Genomic DNA, 24,926 nt, shown 5'->3' on the forward strand with positions numbered 1-24,926 from the left:
TGATCAAGTACTCTAGAGACACGAGACTTGCGAAACACCTAAAGAATTACCCGATTGATGAGATTTACTCGAGATGGCGTAAGGCCATTGCTTCTCCTCTCAGGTTGGGAGGAAAGTTAAAAGGACACATAAGTGCAGAAAAGCATTTCGGTCTTGAAAATCTCTATAGACATGATCGCAATAAGGATTAGCTAATCCGACATCAATGAGGTCCGGGATGGATCTAGATGCGATTACTAAATATGTTGTTGGCAGTCATGATCTGAGGTTTGGAATGAATTTTTTTGTGACTGATTTGCTCTATCATGTGGTGTCATGAGAGGTGATGTGACTGTCGTCTTTGTAAAAGTGCTAGATGTGTCGTGTCTAGTGCGTCGGTACTTAGAGTCAGTCCCAATCAAGCTTTTGACGATGGAGGACATCAAGGAGATCCGACAGCGACCGATGCTGGACTCACTCTGAGCTGGAGGATTATCCCCTTCTGAGTAGCTTAGCACCCCTCATTATTGTGTACCTTTGTATTGACTAGAGAGTCTCTAATCTCACTACAACATTTTGTTTAGGATGTTAGTCTTTCTTTCAGCACACAGACTTTGTATTAGATTCACCAGTTTGTAACTCGTTGGTTCATAAGTCATTTTGGCCTTTTATAGACATTAATACAACTCTCATCGGATAGATCTTTGAAGTCTCTTGGGATAGTTTCCTACGACGTTAAAATCCTCTCTTCTTCTTCTACTTGGACCTCTTGAAGAGGGGCACAACGAGAGAGATCCAACTACAGCGGAAGATTACAGATTTCTTTCAGTCACAGACAAAGGAGTTCGAGCAGCCCGCACAGCATAACAACACCAGAGGCATACTGCTTGATCGGGCGATAGAGTTGGGGCGGTCCCGTCGCCCACGGATGAGGGGGCCCTCTCGATATCGACGTAGATTGCGACAGAGGATCCATACCATATTGGCGTGACATAGGAGCCGTCCCGGATACTGATGTATATGTATATGATGCCTCGACTGTCAGAGAGCTCCATTGCATTGTATCAGCTCACCCTTAGTATTTCCTATTCCCTTTGTATCAGCTTTCACCCCACCCCTACCCACCATTTTCTTTGCATTTCGTTGTACTTTTTGTCCCTAGACCTGGCATTAGATTCACCACATGTAACCTTTTGGTCTCATAGGTCATTTTGGCCATTTGAAGATGTTAATATTACATTTCATTTCATCTCTCTCTCTCTCTCTCTCTCTCTCTCTCTCTCTCTCTCTCTCTCTCTCTCTCTCTCTCTCTCTCTCTCTCTCTCTCTCTCTCTCAGAGGAGCCTCGAACGAAGCTCTGGCTCTTTGACACTTTGGTGGCTTCTACATTGCTGTCACAAGACGGGCACCACGTGCCAATAGAAAAGAACAGACTGAACAACTTTAAGCACTTCAAATAACATCTGAAAGAGAGAGAGACCACGCGTGACACGCAGTGGCAGAATTCCACCCCAGACAGTATTGGCCCCAAACCTTGGCGCCCCTTTCGGTATTTTCTTATATTGCATCAACAAGGTACAAGCCGGAACTCCAGACACTGCACCTTCTCTAGGAAGCATGCCAAAGAATGAGCCCTAACCTCATATTTAAAGGCCCTTCGCCAGAAAAGCAGTTACAGTGAAAAGCCTTCAAAACTCAAAAGCTTCTGGTCCAAAAGCAATGCCAAAAAGCTGCAGTATAATTTACGAAAATCGGTACAGCTGCCACGTCATCAGCCAGTGCAAAACGCAAAAATCCGTACAGCCTGCCACGTCATCATGCCAGCGCAATTTTCGAAAATCTGCCACATCATCAGTTTTTGCGTGTGGATCCTACGTGTGGAACCTGCTTTATTTTAGTTTCTTTATGTCACTGGAACCCCATCAGACGCGGTCCCCATAGGTTGGCAGGACTTCTTCTTTTGTTACTTGTACTTCTTAGGGTTTAGGCCCCTCGGCCGGCATCTACAAGTTGGCTCCATTCTTCAGGGCTTTGACACGTCAGCAATTTGTTACATCTAGAGAGTAACCGTCCGCGATTACAGCATATCTGCAAAACAACTCAAGTTAGTTCACAAATTTCCGAGGGACAATCGATTTCCTCTTTTTGTTAAGGAGTTAGCTTCTCCTTTCGGCTCTTTTGATCAAGGAGTTAGCTTCTCCTTTCACCCAGATCGGAACTCTTGATATTCCGGCGTAGTAAAATTAGCCATCACACCCAGACCGTACTGATATGCCACGGGTGTCTTGATATCTAAAATTATATACCCAGGCAATCTCATCCAATTAGCAACATTCAATAGTTGGCACATCACAATGCAACACAAATGCTTACATATGCATGTTACAAGACACAACAAACAGCGCCGCTGAGGACTCCCACGAGACAAACGGTCTGCGGTATGAAGCTACTCAACGACTACCTCGTCACTCCCTCCGCAAATAACCTAAAAAGGTCCGGGCCATAAGCTCAGAGAACTGTACAACCAAGCGCTCCCCAGACCGCAGTCTGCGTCGCTTGGAGATTCAAGCATACAACCAAACGCTCCCCTAGCATTGGCCTACGTCGTTCAGAGGTTTTCTAGCATACAATGGAACGCTCCCCAGGCATCGGCCTGCGTTGTTCCGAGGTTTTCAAACATACAACGAAACGCTCCCCAGGCATCGGCTTGCGTCGTTCCGAGTTTCAAACAATACCAAAACAGTATTTCTCACTTCTCCACCCGGAAGTAAATCACCAATCAATGAAACCAGTATTAAAATCAGAGTCAAACAATTCAAATTGGCACCAAAACAGGTTCAAAACAGATACCATTTATTTCAAACAAGTCTCAAATAGAAATCAAACTTAAAAGCAATATCGACATCGATCGAGCTCGAAAATTTGACTGACTTTCCATCCTGAAACCTGCACCAAAAATTAGGGTTAGGTTTTTTCCATGAGGTCGTAGCTGAGCACAGCATGGTCCATCAACATCTGCATGGTACTGTCTTTGAAGAAAAAAACAGCAGATCGAAACAAATCTTAGATCCTTCTCTTGCAAGTGATCTTAATGGCTTATGCCTTGTAAGAAATGAGCGGTGAAGACGGGAGCGCGCCTAGTGGCTAATAAGTCTGGGCTCGAGGGCGAAGATACCTCGAACAAATTCCAGAAGTCTCTCGTTTGCTCTGTCTGCTCTTTTGTGGGACCGGTATGCTTTCAGAAAAGCACACGCCCGATGCTCTGATACCACTATCACAAGACGGGCACCACGTGCCAATAGAAAGAACAGACTGAACAACTTTAAGCACTTCAAATAACTGAAAGAGAGAGATCACAAGCGACACGGAGTGGCGGAATTCTACCCCAGAGAGTAGTGGCCCCAAACCTTGGCGCCCCTTTCGGTATTTCTTTATATTGCATCAACAAAGTACAAGCCGGAACTCCAGACTCTACACCTTCTCTAGGAAGCCTGCCAGAGAATGAGACCTAACCTCATATTTGAAGGTCCTTGGCCTGAAGAGCAGTTACAGTGAAAAGCCTTCAAAATTCAAAAGCTTCTGGTCCAAAAGCAATGTCAAAAAGCTACTAGCGTAATTTACGAAAATCCGTAGAACTGCCACGTCATCAGCCAACGCAAAACGCGAAAATCCGTACAGCCTGCCATGTCATCATGCCAGCGCAATCTGCCCACGTTATCAGTTTTTGCGTGTGGATCCTGCTTTATTTTAGTTTCTTTATGTCACTGGGCCCCATCGGACGTGGTCCCCATAAGTTGGTAGGACTTCTTCTGTTACTTGTTCTTCTTAGGGTTTAGGCCCCTCGGCCAACATCTGCAAGTTGGATCCATTCTTTAGGGCTGTGACACGTCAGCAGTTTGTTACATCTCCCCTTCTTGAAAGAGAGTAATCGTCCGCGATTACAACATATCTGCAAAACAACTCAAGTTAGTTCAAAAGTTTCTGAGGGTCATTCCGAGGGACATTTGAAAGGGACAATCAATTTGCTCTTTTTGTTAAGGAGTTAGCTTCTCCTTTTGGCTCTTTTGATCAAGGAGTTAGCTTCTCCTTTTGCCTAGATCAGAACTCTTGATATTCCGGCGTAGTAAAATTAGCCATCACAGCCAGACCGTACTGATTTACCACGGGTGTCTTGATGCACTAAAATTACATACCCAGGCAATCTCATCCAATTAGGAACATTCAGTAGTTGGCATATCACAATGCAACACAAATGCTTACATATGCATGTTATAAGACACAACAAACAGCGCTTATGAGCACTCCCCCGAGACAAACAGTCTGCAATATGAAGTTACTCAACGACTACCTCGTCACTCCCCCCACAAATAACCTAAAAAGGTCCGGGCCATGAGCTCACAGAACTGTACAACCAAATGCTCCCCAGACCGCAGTCTGCGTCGTTTGGAGGTTCAAGCATACAACCAAACGCTCCCCGAGCATCGGCCTACTGAAGGGGCGCCAAGGTTTGCAGCCAATACTCTCTGGGGTGGAATTCCGTCACTCCGTGTCGCGTGTGGTCTCTCTCTTTCTGTTGTTATTTGGAGTGCTTAAAGTTGTTCAGTCTGTTCTTTTCTATTGGCACGTGGTGCGTGTCATGTGACAGTGGTATCAGAGCATCAGGCGTGTGCTTTTCTGAAAGCATACCGGTCCCACAAAAGAGCAGACAGAGCAAATGAGAGACTCCTGGAATTTGTTCGAGGTATCTTTGCCCTCGAACCCGGACTTATTAGCCACTCCCACCCTTACTACATCGCGCAACGGACGCACTCCCGTCTTCACTGCTCATGTCTTATAGGGCATAAACCATTAAGATCACTTGCAAGAGAAGGATCCAAGATTTGTTTCGATCTGCTGTTTGTTTTCTCAGAGACAATACCATGCAGAGGTCTATAGCTACCAAGCCGCACACTTCCAAGGATTTGGCAAGCTTTCAAGAAAATTTTTGCCCGAAGTTATATGGTTTCTGACATCTTCCTTCGGAGTGCAGCTTCTAGCAGAGTGGGGTATCCTGAAATGCTTGCCATGGAAACCCTAGCAGATTATAACTTGAAGTTTCTCGACATCTCCTAGTAGATGTCTCTTCACGTCCAGTGCGATAGCTATCTTTGGACTACCATCGCCGCCAAAGAAACATTGTTTGTCCAACAGCCGATGGACCATGCTGTGCTCGGCTACGACCTTATGGAAAGAACCTAACCCTAATTTTTGGTACAGGTTTCAGGATGGAAAGTCAGTCGACTTTTCGAGCTCGATCGATGTCAAGATTGCTTTTTAAGTTTGATTTCTGTTTGAGAACTTGTTTGAAATTTGTTTGAAATAAATGGTATCTGTTTTGAACCTGTCTTGGTGCCGATTTGAATTGTTTAACTCTAGTTTTAATACTGGTTTCATTGATTGGTGATTTTACTCCCAGGTGGAGAAGTGAGAAATACTGTTTTGGTATTGTTTGAACCTCGGAATGACACACGCCGATGCCTGGGGAGCGTTTCGTTGTATGTTTGAAAACCTCGGAACAACGCAGGCCGATGCCTGGGGAGCGTTCCGTTGTATACTAGAAAACCTCTCAACGACGCAGGACGATGCCTGGGGAGCGTTTGGTTGTATGCTTGAACCTCCAAGCGACGCAGACTATGGTCTGGGGAGCGTTTGGTTGTACAGTCCTCTGAGCTCATGGCCCGGACCTTCTTAGGTTATTTGCGGAGGGAGTGACGAGGTAGTCGTTGAGTAGCTTCATACCGCAGACCGTTTGTCTCGTGGGAGTCCTCAGCGGCGCTGTTTGTTGTGTCTTGTAACATGCATATGTAAGCATTTGTGTTGCATTGTGATGTGCCAACTATTGAATGTTGCTAATTGGATGAGATTGCCTGGGTATATAATTTTAGATATCAAGACACCTGTGGCAGATCAGTACGGTCTGGGTGTGATGGCTAATTTTACTACGCCGGAATATCAAGAGTTCCGATCTGGGTGAAAGGAGAAGCAAACTCCTTGATCAAAAGAGCCGAAAGGAGAAGCTAACTCCTTAACAAAAAGAGCAAATCGATTGTCCCTCGGAAAAGACCCTCGGAAATTTGTGAACTAACTTGAGTTGTTTTGCAGATATGTTGTAATCGCGGACGATTACTCTCATTCAAGAAGGGGAGATGTAACAAACTAGTGACGTGTCAAAGCCCTAAAGAATGGAGCCAACTTGCAGATGCCGGCCGAGGGGTCTAAACCCTAAGAAGAAGAAGTCCAACCAACTTATGGGGACCCCGTCCGATGGGGCCCCAGTGACATAAAGAAACTAAAATAAAGTAGGATCCACTCGCAAAAACTGATGACGTGGCAAATTTTCGAAAATTGTGTTGGCATGATGACGTGGCAGGCTGTACGGTTTTCCGTAAATTACGTTGGCAGCTTTTTGGAATTGCTTTTGGACCAAAAGCTTTCGAGTTTTGAAGGCTTATTGCATCGACACAATACAAGCCGGAACTCCAAACTCTGCACCTTATCTAGGAAGCATGCCAGAGAATGAGCCCTAACCTCATATTTAAAGGCCCTTGGCTTGAACAGCAGTTACAGTGAAAAGCCTTCAAAACTCAAAAGCTTCTGGTCCAAAAGCAATGCCAAAAAGCTGTCAGTGTAATTTACGAAAATCCGTACAGCTGCCACTTCATCAGCCAGCATAAAACGCGAAAATCGGTACAACCTACCACATCATCATGCCATCGCAATTTTCGGAAATCTGCCACATCATCAGCTTTTACGTGTCGATCCTGCTTTATTTTAGTTTCTTTATGTCACTGGGCCCCATCGGACAGGGTCCCCATAAGTTGGTAGGACTTCTTCTTCTGTTACTTGTTCTTCTTAGGGTTTAGGCCCCTCGGCCCGCATTTGCAAGTTGTCTCCATTCTTCAGGGCTTTGACACGTCAACAATTTGTTACATCTCCCCTTCTTGAAAGAGAGTAATCGTCCGCGATTACAGCATGTTTGCAAAACAACTCAAGTTAGTTCAAAAATTTCCGAGGGTCATTCCGAGGGACAATCAATTTGCTCTTTTTGTTAAAGAGTTAGCTTCTCCTTTCGGCTCTTTTGATCAAGGAGTTAGCTTCTCCTTTGGCCCAAATCGGAACTCTTGATATTCCGGCGTAGTAAAATTAGCCATCACACCAAAACTGTACTGACTGCCATGGGTGTCTTGATGCACTAAAATTATATACTCAGGCAATCTCATCCAATTAGGAACGTTCAATAGTTGGCACATCACAATGCAACACAAATGCTTACATATGCATGTTACAAGACACAACAAACAGCGCCGTTGAGCACTCCCCCGAGACAAACGGTCTACGGTATGAAGCTACTCAACGACTACCTTGTCACTCCCCCCGCAAATGACCTAAAAAGGTCCGGGCCATGAGCTCAGAGGACTGTACAACCAAACACTCCCTAGACCGCAGTCTGCATCGCTCGGAGGTTCAAGCATACAACCAAACGCTCCCCAGGCATCGGCTTGCGTCATTCGGAGGTTTTCTAGCATACAATGGAACGCTTCCCAGGCATCAGCCGGCGTTGTTCCAAAATTTTCAAACATACAACAAAACGCTCCCCAAGCATCGGCCTGCGTCGTTCCGAGGTTCAAACAATACCAAAACAGGATTTCTTACTTCTCCACCCGGGAGTAAAATCACCAATCAATGAAACCAGTATTAAACAAAGTCAAACAATTCAAATCGGCACCAAGACAGCTTCAAAACAGATACCATCCATTTCAAACAAATTCTCAAATAGAAGTCAAACTTAAAAAGCAATCTTCACATCGATCGAGCTCGAAAAGTCGACTGACTTTCCTTCCTGAAACCTACACCAAAAATTAGGGTTAGGTTCATTCCATAAGGTCGTAGCCGAGCACAGCATGGTCCATCAGTTCTTGGACAAACAGTGTTTCTTTGGCGGCGATGGTAGTCCCAAGATAGCCATCGCACTGGACCTCCAAGGTCATCTGATCGTGAAGAGACATCTACTGGAAGATGTTGAGAAACTTCAAGTTATAATCTGCTAAGGTTTCCATGGCAAGCATTTCAGGATACCCCACTCTGCGAGAAGTTGCACTCCGAAGGAAGATGTCAGAAACCATATAGCTTCGGGCAAAAACTTTCTTGAAAGCTTGCCAAGTCCTTGGAAGTGTGCGGCCTGGTAGCTATAGACATCTGCATGGTACTCTCTCTGAGAAAAAAAACAGCAGCTCAAAACAAATCTTGGATCTTTCTCTTGCAAGTGATCTTAATGGCTTATGCCCTGTAAGACATGAGCGGTGAAGACGGGAGCGCGCTCGATGCGCGATGTAGTAAGGGTGGGAGTGGCTAATAAGTCCGGGTTCGAGGGCGAAGATACCTCGAACAAATTCGAGAAGTCTCTCGTTTGCTCTGTCTGCTCTTTTGTGGGACCGGTATGCTTTCAAAAAAGCACACGCCTGATGCTCTGATACCGTTGTCACAAGACGGGCACCACGTGCCAATACAAAAGAACAGACTGAACAACTTTAAGCACTTCAAATAACAACTGAAAGAGAGAGACCACAGGCGACACGGAGTGGCGGAATTCCACCCCAAAAAGTATTTCCCCAAACCTTGGCACCCCTTTCGGTGTTTCTTTATATTGCATCAACACAGTATAAGCCGGAACTCCAGACTTTGCACCTTCTCTAGGAAGCATGCCGGAGAATGAGCCCTAACCTCATATTTAAAGGCCCTTGGCCTGAAAAGCAGCTACAGTGAAAAGCCTTCAAAACTCAAAAGCTTCTGGTCTAAAAGCAATGCCAAAAAGCTGCCAGCGTAATTTACAGAAATCCGTACAACTTGCCACGTCATCATGCCAACGCAATTTTCAAAAATCTACCACGTCATCAGCTTTTGCGAGTGGATCCTGCTTTATTTTTATTTCTTTATGTCACTGGGGCCCCATCGGACGGGGTCCCCTTAAGTTGGTAGGACTTCGTCTTCTGTTACTTGTTCTTCTCAGGGTTTAGGCCCCTCGGCCGGCATCTGCAAGTTGGCTCCATTCTACAAGGCTTTGACACGTCAGCAGTTTGTTACAATTGCTCTATGGAGCTGAGATTTGGGGGTCTTCATTGGATCATAACGGGAGGACAGGTCGCACTGATGGATGGGGATGGGGGGACATGGAGAAGCCTCTGGTCTCTATGATCTCGCGGCTCATTAGAGCCAAGGCTTCAGTACCACGTGCCATTATCCGAGCAGAGCTAGCTGCCCCCCCACTAGTGGTTGAGGCGCTCACCAGATTTGTCTCCTTCATACATCGCATGTGGGGACTTCCCAGAGACAGATACGTCCCACCTTGCAATTGAGTCCTCTCGACAGTTAGCCATGCAGGGAGACAGCATGTTGGTATGGGGAGATGACATCATGGTTCCAGGCGCATAGGTTCAGCATAGACAGCATCGTGCGTGGCAAGCCAAAATAATCCGAATCCTCCTCTATAATCTCCGTCTACGATGGGATGCCCTCCTCTGTAATTGTGGATGCCTGGATCTCCCTAGGTCCATGGCACGGTCAATCAGTGTGCCTCTAGTGGAGGTGGGATCCAAACTCTGCTACAGAACCTGTTTGTCTAGTTGTCTAGTGGTAATGGCTGGCCAAAAATAGTCCGCAACCTTCCGCTCGGCGTGTCTCTTTGGTTGCCTCAACAAGAACTCTCTATGTCTCCTCAACTCAAGCAAGAACAGACCCAAGCATCTCTGATCCCGATATCCCATAACTCTATAAAGTGGTCCAAAACCCTCCTTGAATAAGCAATGGAACTGCCCGCGAATCTCATAGTATGCGGAGCAATGCCATATGTAATGCAGCTCTGTCTCTGGCTCCCTATGGCATACATGACATACCCTTGGCCTCAGTAGGAACTCCTCTATATCTGCCAGTCTGAATCTCAAGCTGGTGTGAGGATGTGCGTATTTGGCCAATAGCACACTGCACCCCATATGATAAATGTGTGTCCATATAGCTTGGCCTGACTACAAAGCCATCTGCCGTGAGTTGGAGAAAATGTTCTCTGTAAAAAGCCATCTTCGTGCCCAACTCCTGAGTAGGCTCTATCCAAGTCCTCCTTGTGTCCATCTGAATCAAGTCTTGCCGATAAGTCTAGTAATCTCTATCCGTGTCACAGTGAGAGAGGCCCCCCCCAAAGAGTACTGAAAGGGAGACAGTCTGTCCATGCTAAAACCATGCATCTCGAACCCAGAAGTCATCTGTCGATACCAGCAGGCCGTGTCTCCCTGTAACGCCAACTGTCGGGAGACTCAAGAGCAAGCCGGGCATATCTGTTTCTAGGAACGTCCCACAAGCTATGTATGAAAGAGACCGATTTAGTAAGTGCCTCAATCACCACCGGAGCGGGAGCTAGCTCTCCTCTAATAATCTCATGAGGTACTGAAGCCTTGGCTCTAATTATTAGGGAAATCATAGATACCAAGGGCCTCTCCATCAGTGTAACAGGGAATGGGAGGAACACAACCCAAACGTTCCGAAACGGCGTTCCGAACGAGTCTCGTTCCCGAAACGGAGTCGGGAATGGAACGCCGTTCTGGAGCAGGGTGTAACCGGAATGGTGTTCCCGAATGGGGGGGAAAGGGGTTGAACATGAGGTGGAACGCTGGGCGGAACGAGTAAAAGTAGGCATTTGGGGGCAAATTTGGGGTTGTTTGGGGGACATATTTGGGCCAGTTTGAGGGCAGGTTTGGAGGTAGTTTGGGGGCTATTTAGGAGTTGATTTGGGACTAAGCTGAATGGAGGTAATTCAAACCTTACTTTAGTCGACCGTTTCCCCCCCCCCCCCCCCCCCCCTCCCTGTTCCCATCCCGTTCCGGACCCTCCCGTTCCCGTTCCCCGTTCACATTCCGGGTAACTATGCTCTCCATCCGTTTCCATCCATTAGTGCTGCCAGCTCTGCCGTGACAACCAACTCAGGGGCTCCAAATTTTCACCCCATACATCATAGCTGAGGTCACCAAAGTATCAAAAAGCCAAAGTTTCTAAAACTGAACGTGCGAACACATCCTCTCAAGTCTGCCCAAGGCTGCATAAGCTGACCTCCTGACCCATTGTGGTGTAGTGTTAAACACCATAACCTTGGTTTTACCAAGGTTGAAAGACAATCCACCATCCTCCACAAACACATGTAAGGCATCCAAATGGTGTTGCATTCCCTCTGGAGAATCAGAAATTAGCACAATATCATCAGCATATAACAAAAGTGGGATCCATGTCCCTGCTAGCTGTGCTCCTCTGTCCCCTAGTCTCATAATGTAATTAGAGGCCTCATATACATACATACGAAACAAAGTAGAGATAACGGGCATCCTGTAATAGGCTTGGACACTCCAAGCGAGAAATTAATAGCAACAAACGAACAGAAATTTCACAATCAGTGAACTTTAATAGAGAGAGAGAGAGAGAGAGAGAGAGAGAGAGAGAGAGAGAGAGAGAGAGAGAGAGAGAGAGAGAGAGAAATGGAATGTTATATTAACGTCTTCAAAAAGGCCAGAATGACCTATGAGACCAAACTGATACAAAAGTGGTGAATCTGTTACAATGTCTGGGTACCTTAGTACTAAAGTACTAAGTGTGAAAGTGTGAAAATAAATGTGAAAAACTAAATACAAAGTATTAAATAAACTTCTTGCACACGATATGTGGGCTCGCTGCTGCTGCACGCCCCCCCCCCCCCTTGCGCCATCGCTCCCTCTCACCCCCCTTCTCCTCCTAACCCTCGCGCTGCCCTCAGCCACCCCCGCGCTGCCCCCCCCCCCTTCGCCCTCGCGCCACCCTGCCCAGCCCGCCACCTCCTGCCCCCTGCTGCCCGCCGCCCTCCCCCCCTAGCCCTCCCGCTGCCCCCCCCACTCCTTGCCCGCCGCCCTCCCCCCTAGCCCTCCCGCTGTACCCGTGCTCACCTCCTCCTTCCTTTTCCTTCCCTTCAACCCCCCCCCCCCGCCCCTTTTTTTCCGCCTTATCTCCGAAGGGTTTTCTGCGCCCGGCTCTGCAACACCTTTTCTTCGGAACAGGTGTTCGGCGTTCTCGGCTGCAGATTGTTCTTCTCCGTCCGCTTCTTCGACTCAGCAGTAGACACAGATGGAGGCTCCAGCTCCGCCACAGAGGGACTCACCTGAAGCCCCCTCGCCCGACCCCACTGAGCCCACCATTCGACTTGCTCTTTCGCCGACAGAGCAAGCGAGCCTTGCCGTAGAGGTAGAGCGCTTGCAGGCGACTTCTGTCATCTGGAAGGTTCTCGGCACCCGTCCTAGCAGAGGAGAGCTGCGAGACCTTCTCCAGGCCCGCCTTCTCACAGAGGTGGGCAAGATTTTGGATGTCCAGATCCTCAGACGGGGGTACTACCAGATCGAGTTCGAGACTTCCGAGATGGCCTCCAAGGTCATAGCTATGAGTCCACTGGCTATCCGAGCATCACGCGCCCACTTTCGACAGTGGCGACACGGTTTTGACCCGAGTTCGGATGTGCTCGTAGAGGAGGCAGACATCCCCATCTCAGTCTGCTTTCCGGGTTTACGGAGGGAGTACCTTCCACTGCTCTCCAGGATTGGCTCCGGCATCGGGACTGTTCTGGAGACACCTCGTACGGCAGCATCAGTAGCTGCCAAGGCGGCCGGCATCCCTTCAGTTCGAGTTTTGGTCAGAGATACCCACACGCTCGCGAAGGTCATCCTTTTGCCTCGGGTGAGTGGGGGTTGGTTTAGGCAGAGTATGGAGTACTCGGGTCTCCCGAACCAGTGCTTCATTTGCAGACAGATGGGCCACCTAGCGAAGGCCTGTCCACGGAGGAGACCACGATCTGCACCTCAGCCTCAGCCCCAGCCTACCAAGGCTGGGCCGCAGCCTCAGCTAGCGACACAGCGCACAGATTCTGAGCCACCCTCCGAGCCTGGGGCTCCAGCGGAGGAGGGGTGGCAGAAGGCCCGTGGCCGTCGACGCCAGGGGCCACAGCGACAGCCTGGCACTCAGAGTGGCACTCAGGTGCCTACTCAGCAGCAGTGGGTTCCCACGGGGAACCGCTTTGGTCCTCATGAGCAAGCGGAGCCTCCTACGCCAGCCTTCTCTTCCGTTTCACCCTCGCCAGCCCCTCCACCTTCAGATTTCCCCTCTTCCTCCTCATCCCCTCCCTCGCCCTTTGCTCCCGCCCACTCCCCACCTCGCCCCCCTGTCTCTGTCGTCCCGCCCCGCTTCTCTTCTCCTCCGCCCGCCCCCCCCCCCCCCCCCAGCTCCTTCTCCCCCTCCTCCTGCTTCAGTACCACAGTCGACTCAAGAGACTGGTCCCTCGCCGGCGGCTAGGAGATCTCTTGGCAGCGCTTTTGCCATGAGTCGCCTAGCGAGAGAGGGTCAGCCCTTCTTGCGGCCCCCTTTGCAGATTCACACATCTTCCCTTGCAGCTATCCCTCGTGGTCTGACGAGCATTGACCTCCGACGCCGCTCGGACTTCTTCGATTACGGATTCACTCGCTTTCTCGGCGATTCCGCAGCAGACCACGAGGCAGCCTGCTTCAGGGTCCACGCTCTGTTCCTCGCCGCTAGGGGGCCAGAGGCCTTGGACTCAACAGTTGGTTTCTCCTTTCCTCTCTGCGGTAGGACCGAGACAGAGTGGTCCCTCGACTCAGTGGTGGGATGGTTGCATACACAGGTTCTCGAGTTCTCTCACCACATGGGAGAACTTGGAGTTACAGATTTGCTGCAAACTTTGTGGCCACTGGCCAAGTTTGCGGTGACACCCCCAGACTCAGCAGGATGTAGGCACATTGTGGTGTACTTTTTTGCTGATACACAGTGTTTGCCTTGCTATGTATACATACATGAGGACTCATGGACAGAGGAGGTTGCTTTACGCTCGGCTCGCTCTGCTTGGGCTTGGGCCAGGCACTCACTACAGGCTCGCCTATCTAGAGGACTCGCTCGGCTCGCTCTGCTTGGGCCAGGCACTCACTATAGGCTCGCTCTACTTGGGCTTGGGCCAGGCACTCACTACAGGCTCGCCCCATCCAAGCCTGCCTCGAAGATAGCCAGTCTTGCTGCTGCGGCAGCATCTGTTCTCTCTCGCTCCCCATGAGGATCGTCTCATGGAATGTGCAGGGATTAGGTGGGCCCCAGTTTCAGCGACAGCGGGGCCGATTGCGGCAGAAGCTTCAGCGTTGCCTTGTGGGAGGAGAGATTGATCTCCTTATGCTTCAGGAGCACCATTTGTCTGAGAGCCGCATACGGCGCTGTGGTCAGATTTTGCGTGGACGTTATGATACCTTTTGGTCAGCTGATTTTGGACCTGGAGGCATCCAGGGTGGGGTATGTATGACGATTGCGGACTCATTTCAGCAGGCCATTGTGGGCAAAGGGATTATTGTGCCAGGCAGGGCTCAGTGGATTACTTTGCAGGCTCAGGGTGGCCTTGTGGGCTTCCTGAACATCTATGCGCCCAATGTGGCGAGTGCTCGTGCAGAGTTTTGGTCACAGATTGTTGAGTCTTTGCCACAGGTTGACCATTGGTGTGTAGGAGGGGACTTCAACATGTTGGAGGACCCTTCTGACAGGATAGGAGGCAGCCATGCTACTGTGCATGGAGTCGAGTTAGCAGCTTGGGAGAGGTTGTGTATGACCTTAAGGGTCTCGGATGCATGGCAGCATTCTGGCTTTGTGAGGCCTCCAGAGAGTCTTGCCTTCTCTAGATCAGACCGCAGAGTGGGAGGAGTGAATCTATCGCGGATAGATCGCTTCTACACTAGTGACCACTTCAGTGACTTGGGGGGATCAATGGGCATCCTGGCAGGGACATCCTTCTCGGACCATGCACCAGCGATCCTCACAGTGGCAGACAGGCAGAGGAGTGGGAGCACGATGCTTCACATCCCAAAGCGGGTCTTGTTGGACACAGCACTCAGAGAGAGGGTAGAGGCTCTTTGGACAGAGGGCATGGACAGCCAGGCTTTACCGGCAGACAGAGTGGCCTTAAGCCTAGCTCAGCTTAGCCACTTTTTTCTCCAGGAGTCTTTGGCTCGACGGGCCGCAGTGAGAGAGGAGGAGCAGCGTCTCAGACGAGGCATTGCTTCACTACAGAGGATGCAGGAGCAGCATCCAGACAGTTCATGGTTGGAGGAGCAGTTACAGCAGGCTCGACAAGAGCTTGCTTGCACAGAGGAGAGGCGCCATGAGTTTGCCTTTCACCGACAGGCATCTCAGTGGACTCAGGTAGGTGACAGAGTGACAGGTGCCTTTTTTGAGACAGTAGGACCTCGGCACTCGCATGCCAAGGTCACTCAGCTGAGGAGACCCGATGGGTCAGTTGCTTGTGAGCCTGAGGATATGCGTGCAGTTGCTACTGACTTTTACCGTGAGCTACTGACGGCTGAGCCCCAGTCAGAGAGACAGGATGCATGCAGGGAGCAGGTTTGGGCGTAGATGCCTTGTCTTGTGACTGAGGAGATGCGCCAGAGGCTGGAGATACCTCTTCAGCTTGAGGAGCTGCACACGGCTCTTAGGGCCCTTCCTCGTGGTAGCTGTCCAGGTCAGGATGGGCTGACTCCCAGCTTCTTCTTGGAGTACTGGGACTTGCTTGGCCCAGATCTTTGTAGTGCCTTTCAGTACATTCTGCACACAGGAGTGATGCCGGATAGCATGAGTGAGGGCCTGATTTACCTCATTCCCAAGGAGGGTGGCTCCTTGGATGAGATTCGACAGTGGCGCCCCATCACCATCCTCAACTCAGCCTACAAAATTCTTGCCAAGGCTCTGAGTTTGAGGATTCAGCCACTTTTGGAGAGCCTTATACATGGGACTCAGACAGGTTTTGTCAAGGAACGCAGTATCCTTGACAACATCTTCACTTTCTGGGAGGCTTCTGCCCTGGCACGTCTCCGTGGGGAGGACCTTGTGATTCTTCTTCTCGATTTTGAGAAGGCATACGACAGAGTTGACTGGGACTTTCTAGAGGGCACGCTTCGCAGGATGGGCTTTTCAGATGCTTGGATCAGAGGGGTGTCAGCTTTGTACAGACAGGCTCACAGTCAGGTGCTTTTGGCAGGAGGTAGAGGTGAGCGCTTCATGCTCACACGATCGGTCAGACAGGGTTGTCCTCTTGCCCCCTTTCTCTTTCTGTTCTATGCGGAGGCGATGAGCAGATTTTTGGTGTCACAGCAGGTTGGTTTGAGGGGCTTAGCACTCCCAATACGGGGAGATGAGCTTCTAGACGTTGAGTTTGCCAACGACTCAGCCTTGTACTTAGAGGGCCAGGAGGCCAATTTACACAGGTGTGGGCAGGCTCTTGAGACCTTCTGCTGTGCATCGGGCGCATTGATCAATTGGAGAAAGATAGTGGCTTTCTCGGTTGGCAGTGCTCCTGTGCCAGAGTGGATGCCAGGAGAGGGTTTCAGGTGGATTCCCCCAGGAACTGCAGTTCGATACTTGGGTTGTCAGGTTGGTTTGGATTTGTCCCCCGAGCAGCAGATTGCTCCTCTTCTCCTGTCCATCGGGAGAAAGCTGTTACACTGGAGCTGAGCACGACTTTCGCTGGCTGGTAGAGTAGTAGTTGCCAACTAGGTGTTGTTGGCAACTATGTGGTACATCACTTCTTGCTGGATCTTCTCGAGTTCTTGTATCAGCCAGGTAGAGAGGCTGATCAGGAACTTCCTTTGGTCAGGTCGCGACACTCAGGTTGCCCGAGCCAAGGTGGCTTGGTCAGTCATCACACTTCCTTGTTCTCAGGGAGGGCTTGGGATCATTGATCCAGCACAGCAAAGCAGAGCCCTTCTTTGGAAGTTCGTCGTCAGAGGACTTCTTCCAGGCGAGGAGCCCTGGAAAGAGTTCTTGCTGCAGAGGCTTCGTGCCAGGGTGCCTCAGTCAGGAGGCCCTTGGCAACCTTCGACCAGATGGATCTTTACAGAGTTGCGCCGGGTTGGTTTGAGCAGGAGACTGGAGGACCAATTCGCTGTGTGTTTGCTTCGCTCTTCGGAGCTCTTACGGCGTGGCCTAGAGCAGAGACAACCGACATGCACGGAGGAGCGCCTACGACAGCCCCTCGTCTGGAACCCCATGGTTAGCAGTGAGAGAGAGGAGTGCTGGGAGCTCATCAGCGGCCTAGCTCTTTGGTTCATCTGGCGGGCCCGTTGTTTCCGCATCTTTGAGGCTCGCCCTGTGCCACCAGCAGAGACTGTTCGTGACTTTTGGCTAGAGCTGATCTATACTCTCAGAGGACAGCTTGAGGGACTACAGGGCAGCTCCGACCGCATGCGGGAGCGCCGCGAGGCTTTCCTTCGACTCTGGCGCCCTGGGCCTTTCTACACCATGGTCCAGGGGGTGCTCAGATGGCACTACTGTCCACCTGTGTGGCTCTTCCCTCCTCCCATTTCTTGATTTAGCCCCATTGTATATATGCTGTTTTTTCATTGGGAGAGTCTCCCCATCATGCTTGTTGTAGCCCTCTCTTGCAGAGGTGGATGTAGCCCTATGGGCAGTTTTCATTAACTAATAGAAGGATCTTTTTCTTGGAAAAAATAAAAATAAACTTCTTAGGAGCATTCTGGGTGTCTGGCTAGAATGCTTCTAATCCTTTGTTGTAGTGTCTTCCGGTGAAGTGTGCTTCTGCATCTCGGTCGTGGTCGTCTCGATTTCCTAAACCTCAATCGCCTTGTCAATGAGGGTGCCTTTGGTATGAATGTGGGTACTCCTTTGTGCTGGCTGCTGGCCTCTTGCTTCTCCTTCCACTCCTGCTTCTCTCGATCCGAAGAAATCTGTGATCTGCCTCTGAGGCTGTAGTGCTCTTTGTCTTCTCATTAGATTATCCCTGTGCCGATGTAGTTCCAGTAGGTACAAGCCTAAGCATCTTTGATCTTGGTATTGCATGACTCTATCTAGAGGTCCAAAGCCTTCTTTAAATAGGCAATGGAAACGGCCACGTATCTCATAGTATATGGTGCAATGGCATATGTAGTGTAATTCTGTCTCCGGCTCCATTCCGCATAACTTGCAAATTCTGCTCTCAGGTGGGATTCCCCTAAATCTGTCAAATTCAATTTCCAGCTGGTGTGAGGATGTACGAATCTGACCAATAGCACGTCTCAAACCATGAGACAGGTGGGTATCCATGTAGCTCGGGTGAATCACAAATCCATCTTCAGATAGCTGTAGGAAGTTTTCTTTGTAGTCGGCCATCAACGTGCCCAATTCTTGTGTAAGAGGGTCTACCCATGTCCTCTTAGTATCCAACTGTATAAGATCTTGACGGATGATTTTATTAATCTCCGTTCGTGTAATTGCCAGTGATGGAGCCTCAAGAGAGTATTGGAAGGGGGGTAATCTTTCCATACTGAACCCGTGTCTCTGAAACCACGAGGACAGTTGCGCATACCAGCATGATGTATCCCCTTTCATTGCTAATTGTCGAGAGGATTCGAGGGCCAGTCTAGTATATCGGCAAATATTTGTATCCCACAAACCATGTATAAAGGACACTGATCTAGTAAGAGCTTCAATTTCTATCGGAGGGGCAGCTAGTTCCACTCGGGTAATCGCGTGTGGTACGGAGGCCTTAGCTCTAATCATTCGGGAAATCATAGATACCAAAGGTCTCTCCATTGACTTCCAATTATCCTGATCCACAGATGGTCCCCAAATCAGGACCCCATAAAGCATAGCGGAAGCCACCACAGTATCAAAGAGCCAAAGTTTTGTTCGTGGTTCCTGAAACTGCACTTGTGAACACATCCTCTCCAACCCTCCCAAGGCCGCAGAGGCTCTGGACAATCTAGCATCCGCTGCTTTCTTAAGAGTAAACTTCGGTCCTGCAAATACCACACCAAGGTATGTGTATGCATCTGTGTACTCTACTGTATCCTGGCCATATGCAAATGTAGGTGCCGATCTCCTAACCCATTGCGGTGTGGTGTTAAACACCATAACTTTGGTTTTACCCAAGTTTACCGACAGTCCACTGTCCTCCGCAAATTTATGTAGTGCATCGAGCTGCCTCTGCATTCCATCTGGTGATTCTGCTATCAATACAATATCATCTGCATACCACAGCAAAGGGATCCATGACCTTGCAAGTTGAGCACCTCTGTCACCCTCTCTATCAATGTAATCTGATACCTCATCTATGTACATACCAAATAAAGTAGGGGACAGTGGGCATCCCTCCAACGGTCGAATGAACAATGTCAGAATCCCCTTCTGGAGTACGTACATAACCAGTTACTGACCCGTATAAGGCCATGTTCCCCCAAATAATCTCTTTGGGGACCCCTAACTCTTGCATCCTGCGCATCAATCTGGCCCTTCGTACTGTATCAAAAGCTTTCCAAAAATCCACAAAGCAACAATACATCCTTCTCCCGCTTGCTCTTCCTTCCTCAATAATGGCTCTGAGCATAAGAATATGATCTAAAGTGGAATTAGCCCTCCTGAATCCAGCTTGCCCTGTTGCCCTTGTGCCCTCATTCTCTGCCCATCTACTCAATTTTTGTTCAAGAATGGATGCGTACAATCGGGTCAATGTGTGACCTACCATAATGGTACGGTAGTTCCCGGGTATCCTAGGATCCCCTGACTTGAAAATAGGTACGATAGTAGATAATTTCCAACATTCAGGTAATCCTTCACACATGACCCGATTAAACAGACGAGCAAGGACTTCTGAAAGTAGATCCTTGGCATGGATCAGATGTTCTGCTACTAAACCATCATGATCGTATGCTCTTCTTGTCTTCATCTTATCAATGGCTTTTTTCACCATTTCCGTAGTAAAGAAAGTACAAGTAGCAGGGCATGGCTCTAGCGGCTCTGGTAATGGAGGCTATCCAGATACCATATATAATGATGTTACATATTGCCCCAAATCTCACGAGAAGTAATCGTCGGAGGCGGTGAGTGCTCGTGAAATAAACGCCAGGCCTCATGTGAGTCCTGACTCAAGAAGAGCTGATATAAATCCTTCTCCAGTTTGGCTAAAAATGCCCTTTTCTTGCGAAGTACTATACGCCGAAGAGCAATCCGAGAATGCTTATATGTGATGATCCCAAGTGTAAGCTCTTTCTGGACCTGGGTTCTCGTCTCTCTGCATTCCTCGTCATACCAACTGTTTTGAGGCATGTTCCCAGATCCTCTCTTCTGATCAGGTTGAGTATGTGGGTATTCCTCTTGTGCTGCTCCATGTAGTATCTCTGTTAACTGAGAAGTAATCTCCTCTACAGTATATACTGGCTCGGTTGCCCACATCCTGTTATAGATCTTTTCCACATAGACTGAATCAGTCTCTGGCGTGAAAGTATATCTTGTGTGTGTCTTCTTCCTTTGTACTTGAGAGGCATTGTATTGGAAGGAGATTGATAAGGTCAAGAGAGCATGATCCACTGCAATCCCAACCGGTCTGGGTCCCACCTTAAAGTCCTCGATACTAGAAATAAAGCTTGGTGAAGTCATGACATAATCCACTGTACTCGGCCCATGCCTGTGCGGGAAGCATGTGAATCCCCCAGATAAAGGGAAATTCTCTAGACCATTAAGTATGGCCAAACCATGTATAGTTGCCATCTCCATGAGATGTCTTCTATATGCAGTGTGTTCTTTATCCTGTGAGTTTCTAGTAAGCCCCCTCTGTGATAAATCCACTTCTCTGAGCATTTCCTCAGAAGTATCATAGAATACTTCTTGAGAGTTGGCCGTTCTGTCATTAAAGTCTCCTAAGAGAACGATGTCTCCATCTCTACAAAACTCCCATATGTCATTATTCAATATGAGAAAGGGGACTAACCTTTAGGTGAGGAGTAGACTGATGTACTTGGAGGGAAGTAGCATATAGGGATATATAGAAATCTACCTGTCTCGGCTCTCATTGTCACCCACATATACCTTGCTTGCTCATCTTTCCTGATAATCTGTAGTAGTGGTTTCAGCTCCTCTTTAAGAAAGACTACTACTCCTCCTGAACCCGGCTACCCCGTAGAGATCTCTTGTCTGGTCGACCAGTTGTTTCCTATAAATAACCCTTCACATGTGGCATAAGCTGTCCGGTATCTGGTGTCTCTCTGAGTAGAAAACTATGGCTCTGTCCCTAAAGCTGTCTTCAAAGGCACCTACATCTAGCCTATATGATCCATTACAATTCCACGCCGCTATTCGGAGCGTCGCCCCATAGGTCTCGCACCGTCATGATGAGCACTTTTCCAGAACCACTACTTTCCCTCCTCTATAAAAGGCGATTTTCCCCTTTTCTCTTGCTGCCCTGATCTCTGACATCAACTCTTGCATGTGTGCCACTTGTGCCAATGTAAGGTCATCTCCCAGGAAAATACCAGTTTTCGTAAGAGTTGGCCTCTTCTTTAGAAATTCTTTCCTTATTTCTATATTCGGGAAGCGGAGAATAAGTGCCCTATCCTTTACGTTTCCCTTCTCATCGATTCCTTCCTTGCCCTCCATGCACTTGTGTGAGTAGGCTGTGTGGTGCCCATGCTTGTAGCAGCTCCTTCACTTCTTCATCTACATTCTCTTTGTCTTTGACTCTTGTGACCCGCACATGCAGAGCTCGATTCTTCCTTTTCTGCTCTTCCTTGATGGTCATATTAATAATGGTGGAGGTAGGTGTAGTCTCCGGCATCTGGGCCTTCCCTTTCTTTGCATCCTCAATCCATTTCTCTGCTTCATCAACCTTTTCTTGTGTCTTAAAAAGACGTTCCGCCCATGAAGATGCCGTTTTCGATTTCTGTTCATCTCCTTCCCGTAGAGCTTTCATCTGATCCTTCATGTCCTCGAGCTCCTTCAACACCGAAGGTTGGTCGTCTCCCTTCTCCTTAGTTGCAGATTTGCAAGCCGCAAGTTCTCCTTTTAGCTCCTCGATTATTGCATGTTTTTCCCCCATGTGCTTTTCCATATTTGTTCTCCATGCTTCAAAACTTGCTATTGCCTCATCGAGTTTCTTTTGCATAACGCATTCTGTTACATTTACTTCGGGCTTGATTAGGTTTCGTAATTCCGTTTTCAAGATCTGAATTTCCTCGTCCTTAGTTCTCTCATCATGTCTCCATATATGGAATTCCTCTAGCTCTCAACGCTCGCGTGCATTTCCTTCCTGATGTCATCCCTCATATAGTTTAGCTCTGATTTGAGCATCACCTCGACCTTCTCCATCATTAGCTCATCATGTATCTCTGTTTCTCCGTTTAAATGTAGCTGTTGTTTTTTTTGAGGTGGTGTAGCTATCTACACGCGGCCCTTCCCCTTCGGTAGGCGGATCCATCGAATCCGAGCCACAAATGTGGCGACCCCTGCTACCTATGGAATCTTCGGCAAAGGAAGCGCCTGTCTGCAGCTGTGGTGGCGCCTAAATTCGGCAGCCCTTCGGGGTGGCGTGCGACGGCGCGACGGCGCCCAGAGAGAGAGAGAGACCCTTACTTGATGTTGCTAGCAGGTGGAGCTGGTGGGCATTGTAAAGGGCGATGGGAATTCTCCAACGCTGCCCCTTCACGCTCAGCAACCCGCTGCCTTGAGACCTACGCGCTGCTCGCGCTCAGATAGCAGCCCGCCTGACCTGCTCGTGATCAGCCAGCAGCCCACCAGAACCTCGCGCTCAGACAGCAGCCCGCCATGCCTGCTCGCACTCAGACAACAGCCTCGCGCTTAGACAACAAACCCTCGCGCTTAAACAGTAGAGAGAGAGAGAGTCGACACGGCTCAGTGGAGTTTGTCACAAAGTGATGACGTAGCGGACAGCAGAAACCCTAAAATTCCTGCAAACCCTAATTTCTGCCAGAAACCCTAATTTCCGGAAATCGCGGAGGCTGAAATTTTAAAAAAATAAAATAAAATGGAAAATGATGAGCGACGCAAATTTCGCTTTTTCTCTACTTAAATGAGAAAGAGAGAGAGAGAGAATGCTTTTGCTTTCATGTTTTGACTCTCTGTGAGAGAGAGAGAGCAATTGCTTTTGATTTGAAGCTTTTGGGGCTCTGCTTTTGGGCATCCCTTGTAACCTTTAAATTAGTGGTGAGGGCCTCACTTCTCAGGGCAACTGGACGCAGAGTCTGAGAGTGAAACCCTAACCGCTCTTTTGTACTTTGATGATTGATTAATATAAAAAGAAATACCGAAAGGGGCGCCAGTCTTTGGGGCCAATATCTCTACGCACGGAACTCCACCGGGCCAGTGCAAATCTATTGTGATCTGTGAATTGTTTTGAAGTGGTTATTTGGTGCTGTCGCGGTTGATTCTTGACTTGGAGTCTCCAAGTCTATTACAGTGGTATCAGAGCACGGCCAATTTCTCTTTTACAGGAAATCTGATCCCCGAATTTTTTTTCCGCGGCACCTATGGCTTCAGGCAATGATCAGTCGACTCCTTCTGCATCTGGAGATGCGGGCTGGGATCACAACGAAGATTCAGGCAGAGAGTATGGCCCGCCTCGGCCTACTCAGGCGGAGCAAAGAGAGATGGAGCGTCGTCAATTGATTGGCGATGCAACAAAGATGATGCTCAATTTTGCCAAGGATCCGAAGATGGCAAAATATATGAACCAGACCTCTTTGGAAGAGGTACAGATGGAGTGGCAGAGAACCACAACACCACTCCCGAAACCCGCTCTCAAGAAACCTTCTGCCTCCAAGAAAATATACGGAGCAGGAACTGGAGAACGTGGTTGATGCACGGATTGCTCAGCTTTTCGACGTGCAAAAGAAAGACAAAAAAGCACGGCAAAAAGCAGAAGAAAGGCACTGACTTCCCGGGATATTTGGGTCGTCGGTTGACATTTGACAAGGCAAAGAAACGGAAGAAGCGTGTTCGATTTGAAGGAGTACCCAGTTCTTCTTCTTCTTCTTCTTCTGACAGTTCTTCTAGCTCCTCGGATTCGAGCGAAGAAGACAGAAAAGGTAAAAAGCGAAGCAAGAAGCAACGCTTTGGAAAGGGCAAGAGAAAGGCAAAGAAGGCTAAATCTCGCCCAGAGACTGACAATTCTACTGAGGATCGTCTACAGACAGCTCAGATTCCGATGACGGAAAGTTTTATGCGAACAAGAAGAATTTTTACAAAGCCAACCAGTATGACTTTCTCGAAGATAAAAGCAAGAAAGTCCGAGAGTTTAAGGAAGGTGGCCACTCGATCAAGTTTGATACTTTTCAGGATACTCAGATGCTTCGAAGGCTTTGTCTTTTATTCAGCAGTTTGACATCGCTTTCGCGGAAGGACGCTATTCAGAGCACTCCAAGATTCAGAGAGCTACCTCTTACCTTAAGGGGAATGCTCGTACTTGGTGGTCCACGCTTCTTTTAACAAGAGTGCGCCAGTTAAATGACTGAAATTTAAGAAGCTTTTTATTTCTTCTTGGTTGACGCAAGAATATGAACGAGATGTACGAGCTGCTTGGAACCATCTTCGAATGACCAAGAAAGATACAATCAATGCTTATTGTGAAAGATTCTGGAGCTCTTTTCTACCCGCCTCTTCATTCAAGAAGATCTCGTTCAGAGAACAGATTGAGCGGTTTACCTTGGGTCTACCTACAGAGATCCGAGATCACTGCTTGGAACAGAAGTCAGCTTCTATTCAGGAGTTGATGAGTCATGCGAAGCGGGGCTTTGCCATTCACTCTGGCAGTCTGACCTACCGCACAAATGAGGTCACGACACAACGAACCGGACAGACTTCTGGGAATGAAAGTAGAAAAAGAAAGAGCAACCCAGAGAAAAAGGATGCACGACCCAAGCTTACTCCTGAGGAGAGAGCTCGCTTCATTAGAGAGGGAAGTGCTTTGGATGCGGGGAACATGGACATATCTCCGTGAAGTGCCCTGATAAGGCACAGAAAGAACAGAATGATAAAGACGACGGCAGGTCTGAGAGTTCGAGAGCAGCTGAGGACCGTGTACGAAAA

General features: G+C 48.7%; 1 protein-coding gene and 1 pseudogene across 5 annotated transcripts in view; both read right to left on the bottom strand.

Moving 5' to 3' along the window:
• The window catches only part of LOC147463660 (lysophospholipid acyltransferase LPEAT1-like), an 82,834-nt gene that overhangs the window by 40,783 nt on the left and 17,125 nt on the right, over positions 1-24,926 (bottom strand). The gene's annotated exons all lie outside the window — the stretch shown is intronic.
• Positions 9,500-10,088, bottom strand: LOC147463661 (uncharacterized; annotated as a pseudogene).

Source organism: Adiantum capillus-veneris, chromosome 2 (genome assembly GCF_014529385.1).
Source record: "Adiantum capillus-veneris isolate H3 chromosome 2, ASM1452938v2, whole genome shotgun sequence".
NCBI classification, from domain to species: Eukaryota; Viridiplantae; Streptophyta; class Polypodiopsida; order Polypodiales; family Pteridaceae; genus Adiantum; species Adiantum capillus-veneris.